Below are 24,975 nucleotides of genomic sequence, written 5' to 3' on the forward strand. Positions count from 1 at the left end.
AGTATATAGGCACGTTTCTGTGTTTATGTGATTGAACGGGCACTCGTATGTAAATGTTTGTGTGTGTATGTGTGTCTCATTAAAAGACGTTCACGAAGCATTACATTCTGCTTTTTTCATTTGTTGCAGATTTCTGATTGAGTCTAGCTCAATAATACATGTAAGCCATGAAACGGTCTGAGGCAATCAATTTTTAATAATGCCAATTGTCACGTTGCCAACAGGAGAGGAGAGAAGAGAGGTGAGCCCATGCAAATGGAAAAAGATTATATAAAATTAATCTCCTATCGCAATCCATTTGACTTCCATAATCAGACATATTTCAGAGTGAAAAAGAATATTCAAAAGGCAAAATAATAAATAAAAAACCATAACAAAAAACAACATAATAAAAAAAGCTTTAGAACGGAACTTGATTTTATCCATCTGTAATTAATCTGATGGTCAAAAGAGGATGTTACATACTAGAACATAGCCAGGTGGAGGGAGGGAAGGGGTTAATAAATAAGACTGATTGGTGACACTAGTCGCAAAGAAAAGCTGTTTTGGAGGTGAAGACGTTTTTTTATTGAATAATGCGAGACGGATCTATTGAGTGTCTGTGGTGACATTTTTGCGATATTATACAACAGGGCTCCTTACACTTAAGTTAATGCTATATCGAGATTTAAATCAACAAAACTTACCACCCTACCCTAATCCTTCAACCTAAACCTAACAGTGTCATAAATTCAAATGTGAGATAAAGCAACCAAAACGTTTTGTGGTGCTTTTATGACACTGTCAGCTCACGCGTCAACTCGCGTGCTCTTCAGGATTCATACCCAAACCTTAGCATTGCAAGTGCAACGATCTAACAGTTGAGCTAAAATGTAACTTGATTGTGCACGAAAAATACATTACAATACAATACATTATAAATGTAGATGGTTATATAATGCAAATGTTAAAATATATCGCTTTACAAGTCATGCACAATAGTAAATGTCTTCTATGTTATAAGATAGCATTATGTGAGGAATAGAGCAAAAAGTAAGTGTTTATAAATTGATAATCGGCACCTTTACTCGTGATTTGTGTGAAAGGAAATAAAAGTGTAAAGTTGTGTGTGAATGCTTGTGGTCGTCCTTGTTTATGCATAATCATGATAAAATAATTAAATAACGTGCAATGGCAATAAACGCCTACTTATGGTAATTGAAGTCACCTTCCAATTATAAATATTGGACATACAGTATTTTCCTGGACCCACTCATTAACGACAGAAAAATATCTGTGGTGCACCTGGTCAGCACACCTGTGGTGCCCTGGCTGACGGCCAAGTGAAAAAACAGCTCTGCGTTTTCTTACTTAATAAAGTTCACTTCTTGTGTCAATCGTGATCACTCCTTATTTTTCTCTATCCCCAGCATCCTCCTCATTTTATTGGCAGTAAAGCCCTGCTAATGTTTTTAATGTGTTCTGATGAATTATTTATTTTACCATGGCGGCTGATATTGAGGGTGGAGGGAATAATGAAAAGAGAGAGAGAGACATTGAGAGGGCGAAAGAGGTAGATTGGGACAAAGCTTGGTGTGCGGAGTAAGGTCACAGCCTCATACACACACACACACACACACACACACACACACACACACACACACACACACACACACACACACACACACACACACACACACACACACACACACAGTTGTGTTTCCATGTTTTATGGGGACTTTCCATAGACATAATGGTTTTTATACTGTACAAACTTTATATTCTATCCCCTAAACCTAACTCTACCCCTAAACCTAACCCTCACAGAAAACTTTCTGCATTTTTACATTTTCAAAAAACATAATTTAGTATGATTTATAAGCTGTTTTCCTCATGGGGACCGACAAAATGTCCCCACAAGGTCAAAAATTTCGGGTTTTACTATCCTTATGGGGACATTTGGTCCCCACAAAGTGATAAATACACGCCACACACACACACACACACACACACACACACACACACACACACACACACACACACACAATGTACTCACAAACTGTACATTTTAATGTTTGCCTCCCAGGAGAGGGACACAGTCATATTAACGGGATAGTTCTCAAAATAGTTTTTTACTCACCCTCATGTTGCTCCAAACCTATCTAACCTTTCTATACAATTAAAGTGAATGGTGACTGAGGCTGTCATTCTGCCTAACATCTTCTTTTGTGTTCCATGGGTGAAGCTAGGTCATACAGGTTTGTTACACCATGAGGGTGATTACATGATGATGAAATTTTAATTTTTGAATGAACTATCCCTTTAGAGCTTTTCACACAACACTGATGCTACATGTGAAATTAAATTTCTCACACACACATTAAGTATGCACATTAAAACTCATGGCAACAGCATGTAATACAATTTAGCTAAATAAAAGATAACGTGGCATTTGGAGACATTTGTCAGTGTCCAGAAACCAACTTTATTCAAAAGTTGGTTTCAACTTTATAACAGACTTCGGGGCCCTTAGGAGACTTCCATCAGTCACAGCTAGATGGCAGCATTGAGCAGCCAAAAATCCAGGCGATATCAGCTGCCCTGAGCTCCACATCACATATTCAGAGAGGGCAAAATCTCCACAGCTTGGTTTAACACAAAGGAACACAACAGTAATACTGTATCTCTCACACACTCACAAAACATGGACATAAAATAATTTATAATTCCACACAATTGCACTGCCTTACAAATATAGGAACACACAAACACCCTTCTTCACTTTTATCTCTTTCTCTCTGCCTCTCTAGCCATGTCTGCTTATTATGCGCCTTTGGGCTTGTCTTTTTTCATAAAGTCACTCATAAATGTGGGCAGTTGCTTGATGTTGCTTATTTTCACTTATTTTGGCGGCAAGTTGCTTACTTGGATATGTTTTGTCAGACCAGATTGAGATAAGACAACACAGACACACCCTCACACACATACATCACCAGAAACCTTCTCTCTCCATCTGTGCAGGCCTTGCCGTATGTATCTCCACCATTGAGCCACAGCATGGTGCAACTTGCCGATGATGTAATTCTCTGGCGTGCTGGGACACACACACCAGGCTAAACGGCCACAGAATTGTATGTGTGGGAGTCGCGTCTGCGCTGAGGGAGTGTATTCCACCACAGGATTCAGTTTTCCTCCTGTTAGCCTTTTCAAAAGCCTTCCGCAACGCAGAGAAGAGCTGTTACTTGCCACCTGCATCATCAGCTCCCCACAATATCTGTATTTCAGGTACACAAATGTTTGCACTCTTATTCGGCTGCTATATGCACTTTATCTTAGCATGTTAGATATAGTGTTAGCATGTCTGTGCTAATAGTTGCTAAAATTTGTCTACTTTAAAATAGAATTGTACTGCTTTTTTTACCATACATATATTTTTGCCTATTGTTTGAAAAAGGCAATGAGAGGGTACATGATGTAGGATTCAAACCTGGGCCTTCCACATTATAAGCACCATGGCTCAAAACATCTGTAGCACATGTGCTAACTGATAGGCCACAGCTTAAACAAATGTACAGCTTTAAATCTTTCATATTCTATCTCTCACTCTCTGTCTCAGTGTTTAGAGTCCAGCTTTTTATTATTCAATATGAGTTTGATCTCGCTGTTAACATGTCCCTTGACGATAAAAGAGGACACACTTCCATTTCTTGCAGTCATGCAGTCAGCATGGCTTATGAAAGCATTACAAGCAGCAATAAAATGGAACTAATATTTGCAAATGCATGAACTTAGCCGCCGTGTGCTAACTCAACAACATACAATCCCATTTCAACAGCATTATGGGACCACAACTAGTCTGTAAACAACTAAACAATAATGTGGATTTCAAGTTTATTGCTCTTTAGTGCCGTTTTAAAGTGCTGTAAGAGTGTCAGTCATTTTCCCAACTTCCACTAGACTTAGTCTCTGAATTAGACAGCACTCCATCCATATACTGTAAATCTTTTGCTGTTTACAAAGTCTAGGGGTGTCAGAGACAGGTGTGATATCTCAAGAAACCCTGTTTTAGGGGGCCAGTATAGCTCATCAAGTATTGATGCTGACTACCACAAGTTCGAATCCAGGGTGTGCTGAGTGACTCCAGCCAGGTCTCCTAAGCAACCAAATTGGCCCGGTTGCTAGTGAGGGTAGAGTCACATGGGGTAACCTCCTCGTGGTCGTGATTAGTGGTTCTCGCTCTCAATGGGGTGTTTGGTAAATTGTGCATGGATTGCGGAGAGTAGCATGAGCCTCCACATGCTGGGAGTCTCCGCTGTGTCATGCACAATGAGCCACGTGATAAAATTTGCGGATTGACTGTCTCAGAAGAGGAAAGAACTGAGACTTGTCCTTCACCACCCAGATTGAGGTGAGTAACTGTGCCACCAAGAGGACCTACTAAGTAGTGGGAATTGGGCATTCCAAATTGGGGAAAAAGACACCCATTTTTAGTAATATCTGTCATGAAATCAAATGGAGCTTGGTTGTGGATTGTTTCTTTCAAGCCCTGTAATCACAAGTTCCTGTTAATACATTCTTGGCCCCAAAATCTAGGTGAATGTTTCAACCTTTTAGGGTACAATGGGGTTAAAACCGAGCCTGTCCTCTGACAACACGGAGACTGTTCAGATTTTTTTTCTTTGGACTGCGATGAAAACTGACAGCACTCCATCCACTCCATACCGCATACTATACATATACAAGAGATTTTTGTCACTGCAGCTGCTGAATCCAGCGTGTTGGTGGTGCTAATCAACTGGCACACACAAGCATGGGACATACAGCAGATACACACACTCAAAAATGATATACATAAAAATAGTTGCAGTTCATGAACCCTTGGTACCGAAAAACAAAACAAAAACACACACATACTAAATTTGTACTATCCGTTCAAGCAAAGCATGCTGGGAACTACATATCCCCTGCCCCAAATCCTTGTTGTTGAACATACTTGATTGGTTCAAATTCACTCTACATTTGTAGAGTGCATTACTATGTAATTACATTAATCAGAAGCCAAGAAAACAAGTTTAGTTCACAAATAATATGATTTAGTAAATTGGACAACCTGTGTTTCCTGTTGTTTTATCACTATAATCACTATAACCCCTTTTTATATGATAACACTACAGAAACTTTTTTAAAGAATATTGTCCAAACAACCTTATGTTTTTTTTCTTTTCACAAAAATGTTGCTTCATCAATATTTAATAAAAAGACTTAAAAATTATCTTGGTACATTTTGCGACCAGAAAAAAGCACATTTTCTTTAGGGACATCTTCAGTGTGGTTGTACCCTATATGCTATTTTCATAGGATGTACAAACTGTAACACTGAAAAAAAGCTATATTTTAAAGAAAAACCTGAAATTACATTATTTGAATCCTAATATGTTGGAAAATAGAAATAAATAATTTTTTACATTTCTGCTCTTTTAAGTATTAAGTCAATGCACTAAAGGTTACTAGTCTTAATCAAGCTTTTGAAACTGCCTTAATTACTTTGTAACCGTTGAAAGGTTAAAATAAATAAATTAAAACTGATTTTACAAAGTACCTAACGAACAATGCCAAGACGCTTGTTGCTCAGCAATGCCTTTGAGAAACCAAGCTTACGGAAATCTCCAATTTGACCCTTTCTGGCTCTGTTTTGATTAACTGAAGGAAATGCAATGAATAATCTATCACTTTTCCTTAGCTCTCCCTGAAAAAAATAGCTATGATGAGTATCACAACGTATACAAAAGCTGGTCTGTAGAAAAAATGTGTTAAAGTGAGCTTCAAAACACCCAGCCTTTGAATCACGTAGCAAGTGCAAGGAGCAAACTTTTCAACAAACTCAAGAAGAAAAAAATTCAAAGATTATTCTCACAGTAGGAACAATAATATTCCTTTCATTTTCTTCACAAAGGGATAAGCCTGCTCTTTCAGGGTTTGTGGAGGAGTAGGTAATTATTGAAGGATGAGGTATCCTGCCTTTGTTGTGCTGGGCTCAGATTGCATTGAAAGTCATTCAAGACAGAGCCAGAAAACAAATACTAAATAAAAACATAAGGATAAATTATAAATCTGCACAGTCTTGTGTTTTTCCTGACCGACAAAAAAGCTCACACACACACTGACTGATACTCCAGAGTAGGAGTCTTCTCTAATGATGACATGGTTTTATAATAAATGAGCTATGAGTAAAACTGTCTTTCCTTAGCAATACAAGCAGCTTTAAACCAATGAAGTCTGTATAATACCGAGAAATAACTATCTGTGGAACACAAAAGTAGATGTTAGGCAGAATGTTAGGAAAATATGCAATAAAGGTGAATGAGGCTAACAACCGGCCTAACATCTCATTTAGTATTCCACAGAACTCCGGTCTAAACGTAATATTTATCCGGAAATTTTATTAAGTGGCCAATATATAAAACATGTAGATACATTTAAATATCTGGGGGTAACTTTAGATTCGACACTTAGTTTTAAAGGTCATGTTAAAAATATGTGCAATAAATTGAAATTTAACTTAGTAAATTATAGATACATAAGAAACTCTCTCACTACTGTTGCATCCAGTACATATCTGAATGCAATGATCATTTCCCACCTTTTGTACTGTATTACATCCTGGTCTCAAGCATGTAAGACAGTCATAAAACCCATAGAATCCCTGTATAAAAACTGCCTCAAGATTCATGATAAAAAAACACGTCATTATCATCACTGTCATATACTGGTCAAATATGATCTACTTAGTCTTGATAATCTAATAAAACACTCAAATGTGTCTTTGATTCATAAAATCATATATAGTGCTACTGCTCCCCCTCTGAAAAAGTTTGTAACACTTTGCTCCGAAAAAACAGTGCAAACAACTAGAAGTGTCACAAGGGGGGAGTGCAGCAAAACACAATTTGGGAGCTCCTCCTTCTCATGTGTGGCCATGAGACAGTGGAATACCCTTCCCACGGAACATATCTTATGCACAGATTTTCACACTTTTTCGGGCTTGACAAAAAGTTGGTTGCTAAGTAAGCAAGTTTGCACACATCGTTAAGATAGTGTGAGTGAGTGAGTAAGTGAGTGTGTGTCTGTGTGTGTGTGTGTGTGTGTTGTGTTTGAATGAGTGTCTAGAGTTGGATTGTGCTATAATGTGCTTAAAATGCTGCTAAAATTTTTGTGTGTTTGTTGGAGAGGGGTGAAACAGAGAGTAAATAGGCTGATGGTCTCCCTGTTTCTGTATTGCTAACCTGTATATCTGTAATTACGATGGAAATCACTCTATCCATAATCCTGTGCAATTATTATTTTAAAATAATTTTAAAATTGTCATACCTGCCCAGGGACTACAGGTGGAAATTAGCAATTGTTGCTACAACCTGGCCCAAGACATATTCTCTTGTTTAACAAGTTTAATGTTTATTTGTGCATTGTCCCTGTTTCAAATAAAATAATTTCCATTCCATTCCATTCCAGAAGAAAAAAGTCATAGAGGTTTGAGACAACATGTTGGGTAAACTTTCCCTTTAAATTTCTGCTTTTGCCTTTTAAGGTTCCGGGAACTTCTCTTTCCATTTAGCACCTCCTTATTTTACCCAGAGCTCCAGGGGGCATCTGCTCAAATTTGGATACTACTGAATTATTAAACCACCACAGTGCCTATAACTCACACTCATTTCCCCTTCTCTCTCTCACTCATACTGCAACATGTCCTGAGATAAGTCTTTAAAGTGGTGGAGTCCCGTGGCTCCTTGTAACCTTCCCAAACAAAACGCATGGCTGCCTCTTTAAACCCCTACCACACATCTCCTCCTCTTGTGGCACCCGGGATGCCTGCAAAAACCCTGCGTGTTTTACACCTCCTGCAAAAGTGCTTTGCACCTCGAGAGCTTCCATAGGGTTGCGTTTAATGATCCAGGAGTGTAAAATATTGCAAGGCTTTGGAGGCTTGTCTATAAATTATGTCAAATAAAAATGAGACAACTTTACCTGGTTGGGTTTTAAAGTGTTACCGAAAAATTGTTCAGGCAGTACAGAAAAATCATGTACAGTAAATGTGTTGTACAGAAATACAAAATTTAAACATATCAATAATCTGACATGTTCATATTGACATTCAAGTTTTTCCTTTAATCTTCTTATTTTTAGTTTGTATTTGTTTTTGCTTAAATGTTATTAAAGACAACATGAAATGGCATTCTCTGTGCATTTAACTTGTGCAATGTGACATATTTCTGGGTCAAACTGAAAATTCAATGGTAAATATTGTGGGACTTGATTTAAACAGGATTAGATTGGATCATGAAAGATAAAACATGTTAGACAACATGGATAATATTTTTTCCGCCCACGTGGCATTGGTTACATCAGCAGAAAAGACAAACATTTAGGAGGCTGATAAAGTTATGACATTATGACAAAAAAAAAAAAAAAAAAAAAAAATATATATATATATATATTTACAACAAGTGTGCACAATAATACCAAGGTCAGGTTCAATAAAAAGGTTTAAAGCTTCTTGGAATATTGCGTTGTAACTGTACAATGGTTTAATCTTTCAAAGTACAATAATGGAGTTTTATTTTGCCTATTTATAAAGTGCAACAGGAACTGGAAGTGAAATGCACTCTAATGGGAATAAAGCTGAAACTGAATTTGAAATGCGAGATCTTTCCCCTTTGTCTGTGCAGCTGTCTAAAAGTGAATAATGGCAATTTGATTCGTATCCTGAGACTCGATAATGAATAATCTCAACTTCTAAACACTCCTGCCATGCTCTGACTAAATACACAGCTTAACCTAATGTGTTACTGATGCTATCAAAACAAATGTGCAAATAAAAGTTTAAGCAAAACACTGTCGCTGTACTAACGAACATAAATCTTACTACTGGATAGTTTAGTGTTGCTGCAATGCATCTCAAAATGCTCAGGATGCCACTGTGCTATCAATTAACTATGATAAGGTCTATTTTTTCATCTAAATTGTCTCTGTAGTCTCTCATTAAAATTGTACAGCTGCCCAATATGTCATTACAGTGACAGGCTTTAACTAAAATGCATGAATTACATTTTGGCTTCACTATACACAACAAATTATTGAATTTGATTTAAACCAAATTATCTCAGTTCAGGTGACTCTGGGTTATCAGTATAGGGTTAATCTTTCGAGTCATGTGACAAAACAACATAGTGCTGATCACAGCAGAATTTGTCTTAGGGAGAAACGGAAACAAAACTACATCTGGTAAGAAATCTAATTAAATTTTTACATTAATCTTTTTGACTCAAACAGGTTTCAGAGTCTCTAGTTTAATCCGATATGCTTTGAGCGATTTATCATAAAAACACCACACTGCTAGACACCATGGACTATTGTGTACAATAGCACAAGGTTTTCATTAGAAATTCTACAGTATACTTACTGTGCATTTTCACATTGAGAAAATTTGCTTTTAGGGTTTTTATATGGAGTTAGGATGAAAATACAGTGAATTTTAAATTGTTCTGAGACCAGTGCAGACAGACACACTGGAGGTTAAGAAGTTCACTAACTAGTGAGCAAGGGAGAAAGGGAGCATCCTATAGCTTTCCTATGAAGTCAAGTGCATTCAATACAAACTTCCTATCAAAAGTTTAGTTTCAGGCGGTGGCGTAGTGGGCTAAAGCACTAAACTGTTAAGCAGAAGGTTGTCGGTTCGATCCCCACAACCACCCCCATTGTGTGCTTGAGCAAGGCACTTAACTCCAGGTTGCTCCAGGGGGATTGTCCCTGTAATAAGGGCTCTGTAAGTCGCTTTGGATAAAAGCGTCTGCCAAATGCATAAATGTAAATGTTCAGGCTGCAGATGATGTTTGGACCACTCAACATGTTTGGCAGACAAGGAACAATAGTAATCAGTACTTAGATTCAGAATTTATAATGTATAATTTTATTTGAACATGGATGGCAGTGATCGGATGATGCTGGCCATTACTTTGAATCAGAATAAACTATGCTAATTTCTGATTGTAAAATGCTTCAGCACTGACTATCTCTTGTTTGTTTGACAGTGTAAAGAGAGAACATTGAGATTTTGTTGACAAAATAGAAATAAAAATATTGTAACATAAGTCAAATCAAGTCAAATATTTTTTTGGATAGTTTTTTATTTGTGCCTTTCCCAATACACATTGTTTCAAAGCAGCTTTACAGAAAATCAGCTGTAATGTCTAAAGTCTCAAAAACAAGATTAATCAACACTCCTGGAAACATAATAAACATCTTGAAAAAAACGATTAACTATAGCTTGGTTTATTTACAATTTAACAACTTAGTCCCTCTGCCCACATACTTGGACATAATTTGTAAAAACTATTTGCACTAAAATTGAAAAATGCTTATTTTTTGAGTGTGCATGTTTTAGGTGCTACTTGTTACAAATCATAAAAGGAAATAGAAAATGCACAGCAGTCACATTTGGGTCTCAGGAGGTTTAATTAATGCATGACCACAAGACCAATCAGAAATCTGCATATATTTGAATACACAATAATTGGCTTGAAGTCAAAATGAAATGGATTTCACAACAAATTTTACTACAATAATGTACATTTTTTTTTATAAAAAATGTAGTGCATGACTTTATCCATTGTGAATGATTTGATCATGAAAAGTTGTCTCTATATGACAGTTGGTCGAAGGGAAATCATCCAAAAATGACATTTCAGAAGTCGAGCAAGCCATTACGTTTGATTAAAAAAAAAAAAAAAAAAAAACTGTTTCCCTTTGGAATAATGGACAACATTGAATTGTAAGCAATAAGATTAGAAATGAGTAAGTATGAAAGCAAATAGACCAAATTATGTGCATATTAAAAATTTCAGCAAATAGACACAGATTTCTACCAGCTATTTTGGATTCTTAGGTAACTGTGAATTATCAAAATACACTTTCAACCTTTTTAGCACAACAACAATCGCTCTAAATTCGAGTCTTTTTCAGGCCTGGTGTATCAGAGTGTATGATGAACTCATTAAAGTTGGGCCTAATCCATTATAGAGGCAGATTACACATCACAAACACACAATCTCTCGCCCATCACTGCATAATTACACATATGAAAGCAATAAACAGCTGCAATAAGCTGCCTCCGATCATTATGATAGTAACGATAAAAAGAGAACATTTATTTGACAACACGGGGAAAGAGACAGAGAGAGAGAGAAGACAAAGAATATGCCCTTCTTTATTACATTACATCCTCCCTCCCTCCCTTTTTGTTCACAATAATGCATTGCAAAGCTTTACGGTGTGCAGTGTATAGCCTCGGTTGCAAATAAATCCTGCATTTTTTTCCAAGAAGTATACATAAATCACAGCACAACCCCCCTGCTTTGCTTGTATTTGCTTTTACTTATCTAATGAATATTTATATTAATATATGAAGCCCAAAAGCTGTCAACTTGGGGACTCTCGTCCTCTTTTCTCTCGCATTTCCCTCTTTCTTTTTCTCCTTTTACAACCGAGACACAAAAGTAAAGCTCTGAGTGGACCTGCGTAATTGCCTAGAGATTATTTATGAGCTTGACACTACCACTTGTGGTGTCTTCCTTTTATACACTCCTGTTTCTCTTCTCTGTGCCCTTTTGACTCCTTTCTGGTGCCTCCTTCTACATGAAATTAAAGGCACAGTCAGAGCCGTGGTCAAGCTGTTGATGTAAGTGCTCCACTGAACTGTTGTGCTTGTGTGTAGGGCTCTATAATTTGACGGTATATATTGTGTGCCGAAGTGTCGACTGGTATTATAATAGATGATTCTTCTATTGAGTTTACACAATGGTATACAGTATCCACAGCTAAATTTTCAATAAATATGAAACAACAAACAGAAAACTATATACTACTCTGCAAACGTTCGCAGATGGGTGCATAAATTCAGCCGATTCGTAGTAACAGGTGTGCTTGTAGCACCTATTTTTCAACTGCTTTAAATGTATCTTATCCAATCAGATTTAGAATTTACTACTGTTTTGGGTAGTTTTTTGCACTGATGTCAGACTTATCATTCATTTGTTATGAATAATCTCTTGGTAAATATTTTCAGTCTCCTAACATCATCTTTTTCCAAAGTATGCGGTTATGGAGGAAAACGCCATTTCAGTGTGGATGAGAGGAGTAAACGTAACAAAATTTATGTGTTTTCAAATGAAAATGAATTAGTGACATGGCCTTAAATGACGTATTAAAATCTCTAGATTAACCTTGTGTGTCCACATGCGTGGACTTTGTATTTTGGCTTCGTTATATGCAATGCATAATTACATGTACTCCAAATACATATACTCCAAATGGACCACACCGAACCTCACCGAAATTACCGGCCAGGTTGAACTGCATTTCACATCCCTGATCTCTGCCTGCATCACCTCGGTCTATTGATGGACTACGATCTTGAAATAAAATGCATAGACTAACAATTGCCAACAAAAGCCTTCATCAGCCAATTTACAACGACAACTGCATCTATGTGAACTTCTGCAGTTAATCCAGGCTAGACTTCAAAGACATTGGTCATTAATCTTACAGTTCAAACAAAATCAATGTTTAAACACTGACCCTTGACACTTACTTAGTTTAATAATTTTAAATCCATTAATTTAATTATACATAAGTAATATTTACATTATATTCATGATGTTAGCAAGAGGGGAACTGGCCCCCACAGTGAGTCTGGTTTCTCCCAAGGTTATTTTTCTCCATTAATCTACATCTTATGGAGTTTTGTGTTCCTTGCCAGTCACCTACAGCTTGCTCACTGGGGTTATTAATCCAATTATTACTTAATTACTTATTTTTAAACACGATTAACAATTGTATTTTATCTAATTACACAATGATGATTCATCGACATTATAGACATTACAGTTTTATCTTCTGTTAATGCCTGATCTTCTGTAAAGCTAATTTGAAAAGATGTGTGTTGTGAAAGGGGCTATACAAATAAAATTGGCTTGACTTGACTTAAATTGCATTTAAAACAACTGATCTCAGTTCAGCAGACTCTAGGCTGTCAGTAAAGAGTTAAACTTTTGTCCCACAGATCATGTTACAAAACAACATGGCGGCGATCGCAGAGGAGTTTGTTTGGTTGAAACACAGACAAAACTACATCTGGTAAGAAGTTTTTATATTGAAACCTGTTTGAGCCTAAAGATAAGAGTCTCTAGTTTCATCCGATATGCCATTTTAAAATTTGAACAATTTATCGAGAAACGGCACGCTGTTAAACACAATGACCATACTCGTGGACTGTATGCTCAGTTTCAGTTAAAATATCCAATATTCACTGTGCATTATCACACTGAGAATTAAATGGATGCATCCAAAAAATGGAAAATGTTGCTTTAAGAGGTTTATATGGAGTTAGGATGAAAATAAGGTGCATTTCAAACTCTTCTGAGACCAGTGAAGACAGACTGAAGGTTAAAAAATGTGGCATGGTATATTATTATGGAATACATAAAACACCAAAAGAATCATGATATATACTGCTATTGTGATATAAATGTACTTATACTGTGATATTCTGTGATATTGGTCATACTGCCCACCTCTACTTGTGTGAGCAACAAAGTTCGAGTACAGCTACCGACATATCACAAACCCATTTCCTGTCTTTTCCGCAATCATTTCATTCCACTATCCATGCAAATGAAATGGGCTAAAAGGCTAAAAACAAGATTTTAAAACAAGCTCCATGTCTAACACTGCTTAGCTATTGTGACCAAGGTTATACAAAATTGCATCGCAAACCTTTCAAAAGTGATGTGTAACTAACCCTTGTTGACCTGGCCCGCTGTAGCCACTAACGACCAGTGACTCGCTCGTGTCAGCGATTTGACATAAATGGGTCAAACGTGGATCACATGACATGTCAAACCCTGGTGTAAAGGGTTGTGAGAGGTTGGGATGGGGTGAAAGCAGCCATCTGACCTCATGTTCATCTGTCTAATGTGTGAAAAATGTCAAACTGGTGGAGGATGAAAGGAAGTAGAGTTTGACAAAGTGAGGAATGACAAAGTGAGAAATGTAGAGAAATTACAGCAAACTTGTGACAATATTTTGAGTTTTTGTCCAAACCAGCAACGACCACAACAAGCGACAGGATATTATATACATCAGTTTCTGTGGCATTGTGCTGGGTCATATAACCATACATTGGCTGTGATTGTGTGGCGCCGCACAGTAGTTTAGCAGAAACTTGTCACATCATGATAGTACAGTGCAAGAGGTTGACCATCTATGGAAGGAAGGCTTAAGAATATCAGGAGCCAACTCCTCTCTCCTTGCACTGCGAGTGACGCATAAGCCTTTTTCCGAGAGAGAGGCCACAGCAAAGCCAGTCCCCTGGGACTATTAAACACTCTTACAGCAGTAAGCAATCATTACAGCAAAGAACTGGCTCGCTTTAAATGGAGTTAAACACACGGGCTGGAATAGAAGATCGCCCAAACCAACACACACACACAAACATACAACAACAAAAAATTTCCTTTCAACATCCTGGCACACAAAAAGTAAAACATGCTTTTCCTTGATTACATAAGACATAATGACATGTCCAGGCATGAAAACACATAGGCATATTCTTAGCACACAGACAATAAATATGTCAATACAAAAAGAGTCATCTATTCTAAAGGGTTAAGCAGTCTCATCAATAATGTCATCATCAGATAGCCAGTAACTTACGTGGATGGACGGATGAATGCACAAACACACAAGTTTTTCGACTACATCTTTGCGATGCACCATCCCCATTGAAATTAATGAATTTGCAGTGTTCTCTGACATAGTGTGAAGTCCAGTGTGTAGGCAATGAATGGATGGGTGAAAACACACACAGATCACACCAGCCGTGTTTGTGTGTGTGTGGCAGCTCTGACATCACATGCTCACTTTCAGAATCACTGACTCCATCTGCGCTCATTAGACAAGACTCTTGTGCAGATGTGCCCCCATCCGCAGCCTAACAATATACTCAATAAACTCACATGTACACTGCATTATTAGACTATTGCAATGAATGTACTCTTTCTGTCTCACTGTCTTTCTGTGTATTGAATCACACACCAGCTCCACTATATACAAAATAGAGGTGCAAGAAAAATCTATATTTCTAAGTATCATGATATTTTACCCCACAATATCAAATTGATACTATAAACGTGAAAAATCAATATGAGAAGATTGCAATATATCACAGTTTTGAATCAAGATACACTAAAGAATGTCAATAACTCATATAATGATATAAAATTGTATTTCCAGGTCCCTACTGGGCCATATCTACTACACACACATACAAAAATCTGTCAATCATGTGACTAACACCAAAGCGTTGACATTCCTCGGCAAAGGTCAGTACAGCCCTTCAAGACAAGTGCAGAGCAAAGCTGGGTTATTCTGAGGTTATTTTGATTTAGTCTCCGAGGATTTGCAACATCCACCCTCTTCCTATGATCACAGGCGTTTGCATGTGTGTATACCTAGAGAAGGTAATCTTATTATCACCTCAGAGGACTAAATAAATGTTTGATAGAAGCAAATTCTGTCAGATGCACACTAGTCTCACTGTACAGTTCTTGGATTGCGTGATGCATATTGCACACAGAAATGGTAGGTGCAAAATGGGAAGCTCCAATTTGATTGGCTGGCTTTACGCAAGTTCCGTTAGTCAAGGTGCTCATATTTTTATTAGTCCATTTTACAAGTTTGCAGGCTGCTACATTGAGCCTTTCAGAAGAGCTACTCAGCCTAATCTCATTAAATGCAACATTTTTGCAAAATTATATTATGTGGATCCTCAAATGTTTTGTGGCAGTTCCTATGTCCACTGTGGGTGCTAAAAGCAAATAAAATTGTCTCCCAAACAGATACAATTTTTAAGGAAAATGCTCTAACAAAGTCATAAATAGAAAATGTGAGATAAAAATACAATTACTGATGCAACCACATCATTTTGGGAAGCTTATCCGACACTTTAGGCTCATGTGTGCCTCGCAGAACTTGTATCCCGGAGCTAGCATGCAATTTAATCAGGCTCGAACAAGCTTGTAAGAGTAGTAGGTTATGTAATGGAAACTTAAAACGGAGTGACTATTTGCACCCAGGTGTAAATAGCACCTACCACATAGCGCAGCTTTTGCATGGAAATAGTCTTTTAGAAACAGAAATGTATGACAAACTGCATTGGCGTGGGGCATAACGCCAGTGCAAATATGCCTTTTTGTGCGGGCGACCCGGGTTCGAATCTACCTTTGCCCCACACGTTTCCCCATTCTGTTTCCTGTCTAGTATCTTTAATATTACTTGTTAATAAATAAAAGAATGAATATAAAGGTAGGTTTACTATAGTAATATTGTAGTAACCATGCTTTTTGATAGACACCATAATTTGATGCAATTGACCATGGTGTTACTACAGTAATATGTTTTTTAATATAGTAACTATGTTTAATTTTGAGGTTACTATGATTGACAACAAAATACCATGGTAATACTATAGTTACTGTATAAAACCATAGTTCATTTTTGTAAGGTAAAGTTAGGTTTAGGTTTAGGGCTAAGAGCTGGTGTAGTGTGTCTGTGAGACTCTAAATAAACACGATAAACACACTGCACTGATGCCACAATATTGAATGTTAGTATTTAAATAGGGGTGAACATAGTATCTGCCAATATTTGTACTGGTGTTGGGGTGCAAATAATATTTGCAACTATTTGCACCAGGGTGAAAAGAGCATCTTCCTAAATGTATCGCCTCGCAAGTCATGTGCAATGTAAAAGTGTTTATGAGCGTTTCTGTAAGGCAAAAACTAATTATGAACTGAAACTCTGCAGTTTTACTCTTGATTTGTATGAAAGGGAATACAATTCATTGTGCTTGTAGCACCTCTAGTGTTCATTGTACCAGTAAACTGCTACAATATGTACAACGAGCAACTTAAACATTTGGCAAAAATTTAGGCTGAACAGGTATAGTGTTTGGATTTGTCAAATATTTCAAGATTCATGTCGCAGAATTTAAGAAATGTAATTTTTTTTATGCAGTAAATAGCAAGTTAACAAGATAATATTTTTCTCAAAGTTAAGTCCAATTACATATTTATACAGCTTGTAGAGAAAATATCTGTGGTTGGTCATTTTACAGGCCAGTCAGTATGTCACTTTCTGGGCGGTTTTTGGTCAAATTAAGCTGTAATGTGGACCAGACAGTATTCAGATTATCAAAATTGTTTCTACACAACCACACACATACGGGCCAAAGAATGAAAGAGGAACTCAAAAACTCTCACACTCAGTGAGGCAAGGACAGCAAAGTGCAGCAGATACTTCAAGCACTTTTTAAAACATAATCGTTCCTTTCATTTCAGACCCTCCGTCACCCCCGAAATGACCTCTCCCCATCAGCAGTACCTCACTCTGCCCCCTGCCAGCCAGTATGTAGCATTTTAGAAGAATGATTAAAATCTTTAATAATTTAAAAGTCCTCAGTCCTCAAAGAGGGAGGGAAGAGCGGGACAAAGAGAAAGAGAGATAAGAAATAAAGAGAGAGGAGTGAGAGAGAGAAAGAAAAAGAGAAGGATGGTGGCTTCTGCAAGGAAACACTGTTTAAAATTTCTGCACTTTGAAGAGAAATGAAATAGTGTCCTCTCCCCACGGGGCGTAAGAGCAGCACATGAGCTCCTCTTTATCCTTAATTTACTCTCTTTCATTTGTAGACCCCCCTGCACAGTCAGAAGGGCGGTCAAGGCTACCAGCTCTGGCCCCTGTGCAACAGAGACATTGCTTTCATTTTTAATGCTAAAAATGTTCAACCAAATTTTGTTTGTGAATGTCTAATGAAGACCTGGGTCAGAACACTGAGTTTCACATTCTGGGGGATGGAGACGGGTTAGTTTGGAAAGCTCAGAAGTGTTTTTCTTTTTGACTTTTTTTACGACAAAGAAAAATTGTGCACTTGCATTGAAATTCTGAGAAAGTTTCAGAAATATCTCTCAAAGGAGAAAAGTCTTAAAACAACATGACATTGCACTTGGAGGTATGATATAAATTTGAGTGCAATGTACCAAATGAATTATGAATAATAAATACTTATGGGCTCTTGCCATTAACTTTCAAATTGAACAAGCATTGCAAAACATAACTGCCGAAACTGCACTCTTGGCCAGATGTAAATTATAGCTAAAGTATTACTCTACTACTATTTCTGCAGTATACAGTATACAAGTAGCATGCATACTGCATAGTACAGGAAACTATACTATAGACTACAGTTTGCACATTATGCACATTTTCTGTATGCATGTAATGGCCTAATACACTAGCCAAAGTGTTACATTTACAACAGAGCACCCTACGTGGAATAATGTACCACAATGCTCCCAACTTGACCTTTAGTTTCCAGTGGGACATTAAGTAATTAAAACCATGATTTTTAACATTTCTATTTTGCCCCATTATTTGCTAAGACTACTAAAATGTAGACAATTAAAAATTGATTTTATTTAATATAGCATACCAATCTTTGAAATGTCTATTTTTGCATAATGCATACGGTTTCCAATTTATTCATTTGACCATTTATTTTAATACAAGTGGTCTGTCTCAGGCTAAACCCGTGCTGATAGTATCCACTTATGCATATTTCATTTTCTGGTCTCATTTTCTGGTCTCTTTTATACTTGCATTGGTGTATTTTTGTAGCAGATAATGTGATGTTTAATGTATTAAATTACAGAAATATTTCTGCCGATATTTTACAGAGCTGCGGTGACTGTGTTTTGACAGTACCTCACCCAAATGGGTAGATTATATGAATCGAATGACCAAGGCTAGTTCAGATGATATCAGTTGTTAAGATGATGAACAACTGCACAAGTTAGCTTGAACTTATTTTTTACTCCAAATGACACTTAACATGGTTGTTGTATAATTTGTATAATGCTTGTTATGGAGACCGAAACCAGAAAACAGTTTAGCAGCAATCAAAATCATCATGGTGTCAGTGGTTGGTCAAGAAAATAGTGTATATAGTGTATACAGCACCGTTTTTAATAAATAGTAAGCTAGTGGTGCATTCTGAACGATGCAGTGTTTGCAAACTAAGTCCCATCGTGACAAAGTTTTTGGTAAACCTGGACAAACTCATCTCTCTCTCTCCAGACTCTCTTCCTTGGCAGGCCTGGAGCATAGCGTGGCCCAGGGGAGGACTGGACTGTCGAGAAACTGGAACTAGAAAAAGTTACAGTTTACAACTAGAAAAAGTCCTGCCTGCTTCTTCCTGCAGGGACCTGGCAAATCACTTGCACGGTCAAACAAAAATCAATAGCTTAATGATCCAAAACCGATAGTAGAAAGAGGAAAAAGTCCCACACACCCTCTAAAACAATACAATGTCTTTTGGCAAATGCAACTCTTTCCTGTGCCCCCAGAATGTGTGTGTGTTGGCTCACGCAGCTTAGTGGTGCAAAATGTATTGATTTACTGATTGCCTGTTTTTGTTCAGTTCTTCTTCATCTTCTCTGTCCCAAGTGCCTTGCCCTACTGCAAAGACTCTGCGGACAGTTAGTCTGCAGCAGGTATGGACTAGGACTAAAAACACTCTCTGCGACTCAGCATATCCACAACCCACAGCCAATAATTACTCACTATATTTATCACAATCATATAATAGTACAAACTATGGCCTGCAGCAAATAAAGGTAGATTATATTTACACCCCGATACAAATATATTTGCACCCCAACCCTGGTACAAATAATGGCAGATACTATTCACACCACTATTTAAATAATAACAGAGTATGGGGGCATCACTGCAGTATGCTTATTGTGTTTATTTAGAGACCCACAGACACACTACACCAACCCCCCTACCCCTACACCTAACCTTCCTTTACAAAAATTAACCATGGTTTTACTACAGTAACCATTGTATCACCATGACATTTTGTAGTAAAATAATAGTAACCACAAAATTAAAGATAGTTACTCTATTAAACCATATTGCTGTAGTAATACAATGGTTAGTTGCTTAAAAAACTATGGTGCCTGCCAAAGAACTTGGCTACTACAATATTACTATAGTAAAACCTGGAGACAGGAAACAGAATGGGAAATAGAGTGGGACAATGCCGGATTCGAACCGGGGTTTCCTGCACGTGAAAGAACATCCGCACCAACGTTAAGCCTCACACCACTGCAGTGACACTTATAACACAGTTTGTCATAGATTTCTGTTTTTACTAGACTCACAAAAACAGCTCAGAAAAGGGACATTTTGGCACAACTATGTATTGATTTTCACTGTATTGATTTTCATTCATTCACTTCCATTGTATGTTCTTCAATGTAACCTGCTTTTTTAAAGAAAAGGAGAAACAAGTTAAAATATTTTCTTTTGTGATAATCAACATTATGCTACAAATGCTATTGATTGAACTTGTATTGAACCTGGAAAATTCTTTTAACATAGAAAGACAGCACAATTAAAATACACAATTAACAAACATCAGTTTAGATGGCAAAAAGGTAAGAATCTCACGTGGGTAACATTGCTTCAAATCCCAGATGATTATACATTACTTTTCAATACTAAGTAGCAGAGCGCATTTAATTGTCTTTATTTAATTATTTTAATGACTTTCTTAACGTTACTTGCACTTTATGCAGGCACGACTCATCTATATGGGCAGGTAGGACAGAGCCCCAACTACTGTAGATGTTCATCCACTTGAAAACATAGATCCATACTATAAACTGGTAATAATGTATTTGTTAAGCCGTAAATGTGTTCAAAATGCTGTCATCTGTATTTAAACGCAGGCATAGTATACGTTTTTATTCTATTTATAAATCGTAATGTAGTTAAAACCTCTGTTACACTGTGTCTGATATAGATAAACAAGCATGTGAAGCAGAGATTCCGCTGCCCTCCCGAGCTCCACAGCGCTCCTCATTTTTACAATGGAAATATGTGGTCAAATATGGTACTGCAACAAGACTTCATTGAAGCGCATTGGGGCAGAAATCAATCTGCCCATAAATGTGGTGCCATACCAAAGGCGACTTTAGTATAACTGCGTGCCAGCAGTTTGACAGATTGTAAATGGGTGTGTAATGGAGAATCGTTTCTATTGTAAATTATTGGTCTTGACAAGTCAGAAATAACAAATAGTTTGGAAATCAAAAGACAAAGGTAAGACAATGCACTGTAGGTATTGTATGACAAAAAAATTGTATGCCAACAAGCCTTGGCACTTTGTAGAATGAATAAAATGTTATGTTTCACATATTTACTTTTTCATTCTTATTTTGCAAGGGGACAGTATCGTAAGTGTAAGTGATTTGAAACATTTCAACTGTGAAACCTTTTACTACTTGAAACTTACTATGATTTAAAACTATTATAATTTATTATTATTAAACATTTAATTTAGTACAAAGCTCAGTAGTTTAGTACTGTGTAAACGTGTAAATGGCATGTAGATAGTTATATTATTCATTATGTTATGTATAATGGGTAGTTGAATAATGCAAAAAAATAAGTGGCTATTAATTGCTAATAGCCCCTCCTATTTCTGTGGTCACAAGCTGTTACTGACAGTTTTTTTTTTTTTTTTTTTACATCACATATCCAACCTCCAATTTGTTTAGTTTCTGGACTGCAGTGGGATGCTGGGAGGAGTGGGATGGGACAAAAAAAGCTTGTGCCTGCCTGTATGATCCAGGCCAGCATGAGCCTTCCTCTGCTTATATCATACAAATTTATTAGCACAGGTCACAACCAAATCAAAACCTTGACCCACATGCTCAGCACAATTTACAGTGCATCCGGAAAGTATTCATAGCGCTTCACTTTTTCCACATTTTGTTATGTTACAGCCTTATTTCAAAATCGATTAAATTCATTATTTTCCTCAAAATCCTACAAACAATTCCCCATAATGACAACGTGAAAGAAGTTTGTTTAAAATCTTTGCAAAATTATAAAAAATAAAAAACGACATAAGTATTCACAGCCTCAATACTTTGTTGAAGCACCTTTAGCACAAATTACAGCCTGAAGTCTTTTTGAGTATGATGCTACAAGCTTGGCACACCTATTTTTGGGGCAGTTTCTCCCATTCTTCTATGCAGGACCTCTCAAGCTCCATCAGGTTGGATGGGGAGTGTCGGTGCACAGCCATTTTCAGATCTCTCCAGAGATGTTCAATCGGGTACAAGTCTGGGCTCTGGCTGGGCCACTCAAGGACATTCACAGAGTTGTCCCGTAGCCACTCCTTTGTTATCTTGGCTGTGTGCTTAGGGTCGTTGTCCTGTTGGAAGATGAACCTTCACCCTAGTCTGAGGTCCAGAGCGCTCTGGAGCAGGTTTTCATCAAGGATGTCTCTGTACATTGCTGCATTCATCTTTCCCTCGATCCTGACTAGTCTCCCAGTTTCTGCCGCTGAAAAACATCCCCACAGCATGATGCTGCCACCACCATGCTTCACTGTAGGGATGGTATTGGCCAGGTGATGAGCAGTGCCTGGTTTCCTCCAGACATGACGCTTGCCATTCAGGCCAAAGAGTTCAATATTTGTTTCATCAGACCAGAGAATTTTGTTTCCTTCAGTTGCCTTTTGGCAAACTCATGTGCCTTTCCAGTCATGTGCGTTTTACTGAGGAGTGGCTTCTGTCTGGCCACTCTACCATACAGGCCTGATTGGTGGAGTGCTGCAGAGATGGTTGTTCTTCTGGAAGTTTCTCCTCTCTCCACAGAGAAACGCTGGAACTCTGTCAGAGTGACCATTGGGTTCTTGGTCACCTCCCTCACTAAGGCCTTTCTCCCCTGATCGCCAAGTTTGTCCAGGCAGCCAGCTCTAGGAAGAATCCTGGTGGTTCCAAACTTCTTCCATTTACGGATGATGGAGGCCACTGTGCTCATCGGGACCTTCAGTGCTGCAGAAATGTTTCTGTACCCATCCCCATTTCTGTGCCTCAATCCAATCCTGTCTCGGAGGTCTACAGACAATTCTTTGAACTTCATGGCTTGGTTTGTGCTCTGACATGCACTGTTAACTGTGGGATCTTATATAGACAGGTGTGTGCCTTTCCAAATCCTGTCCAATCAACTGAATTTACCACAGGTGTTGTAGAAACACCTCAAGGATGATCACTTGAAACAGAATGCACCTGAGCTCAATTTAGAATGTCATGGCAAATGTGAATTTTTAATTTTTTATATATTTGCAAAGATTTCAAACAAACTTCTTTCATATTGTCATTATGGGGTATTGTTTGTAGAATTTTTAGGAAAATATTGAATTTAATCCATTTTGGAATAAGGCTGTAACATAACAAAATGTAAAAAAAGTGAAGCGCTGTGAAAACTCTGGATGCACTGTATATGCATCTAACAGCCACTATTAGCAGTTTGGCAGGGGATACACCGTTCTTTCCAGGACCAGGCACTGGTGAACACCCGCCTTCCGTTGGTAATTTAGCAATTAGAGTACAACTCATTCTTAATGATTTATCCCAGGCTGGGCTCTTCACAGGAATCTTGTTGTTAGCTGATGGGATAGAGGCCGTGCAGCGTCACTGTACTGCAATGCAGTGTAATGCTGAATGGTGTCTACACTGATATAAAACACTGGGGCACCACATGTCATCAGCCGCATGGGTCTCGAACCGGCTGTAAAGATGATAAGGCTGTTTAAAAACATGACGTAATGGAACGGGTGACAAAAATGGGGTCGCATGTACAGCTTTATGGATGCCACATGCAGGTAGATTTATCAATCTTCCTATTTTACTACATGGAATGTGCCCACAAATACAAGCTAATGTTGAAGTTGTGAGCTCATACAGCAACTTTTTATCTATGTCTTAAACTCTGAATGAACTCCAGGAAATTTGAAATTTATGATATTTGTTTCTGTCATTGACAGGACAGGTACCACATCATTCTAACAAGAAATGTGTAACAGGATATCTTCTGTACATACTGTACAAAGTTGGTTAGATTCTGAAATATAATCTGACTAATTAGAAAATCTGATTAATCTAAATTAAAATTGCAATCAGTAATGTAACAATTAACACTCATTTGATTAAATATAGTAAACAAACGCAAACAGCAACATGCTATTTGCTTTTTCACAATTCAACCATAATCAGTGAATTACACATTACTCATTTTTGCTGTTGGCTGATTTGTAATGTAATAAAAAATGTCATGTTATCCATAATCATAATCACGTGAAACCAAAAAAAAAGTAACTGTAATCTTATTATGAAAATTTTAAAATGCAATCAAGTTACATTTACATTACATTATTTTTTTTTTTTACCTGATTACGCAATCCAAAATACATTTAATCTGACCCAACATTGTATATATACGTAACTAGTCAAAAGTTTGTACACACTTGACTGAATGCATTTTATTCATAATCTTAAAAACCTTTTGATCTAAATCTTAAATGTGTGTAATTAGTTGTGTAGACAAATATAAATTGTGCCTACATGAATGTCTTTACAAAACTAAGATATTAATTAAAAGTTTTTAGTTTTTTTGAAGGATGAATCGGTTTGGACAGTGACTTTAAAGCAGTGAACAAGTGCCCGGCGTGCATGTAAACCATCAATATTATTTAAAAATGTCAGATGGTGAAAATGCCCAGAATATGCATGTTGTAATCTAGACAAAGGGTAGTTACTTTGAAGAAGCTAAAATGTAAGATAGTTTTGATTTGTTTACATTACATTATGTCACTTTATTACTTTTATACTTTTGTGTAATTTCATAGTTTATGACTTTTCTATTATTCTAAAATGTTCAAAAATAATAATTGTTGTGTACAAATATCAATGTATGTGATGCTCCTGTTCTACCTGCTCCATACTGGACTCAAGCCAGCGTCCAGGCTTG

At 37.2% G+C, this 24,975-nt stretch overlaps 1 protein-coding gene across 5 annotated transcripts in view; it reads right to left on the reverse strand.

Moving 5' to 3' along the window:
• Window positions 1–24,975, reverse strand: part of LOC127627481 (CUGBP Elav-like family member 4) — a 129,692-nt gene that overhangs the window by 33,426 nt on the left and 71,291 nt on the right. The window lies entirely within an intron of this gene.

This window comes from Xyrauchen texanus, chromosome 34 (genome assembly GCF_025860055.1).
Source record: "Xyrauchen texanus isolate HMW12.3.18 chromosome 34, RBS_HiC_50CHRs, whole genome shotgun sequence".
NCBI lineage: Eukaryota > Metazoa > Chordata > Actinopteri > Cypriniformes > Catostomidae > Xyrauchen > Xyrauchen texanus.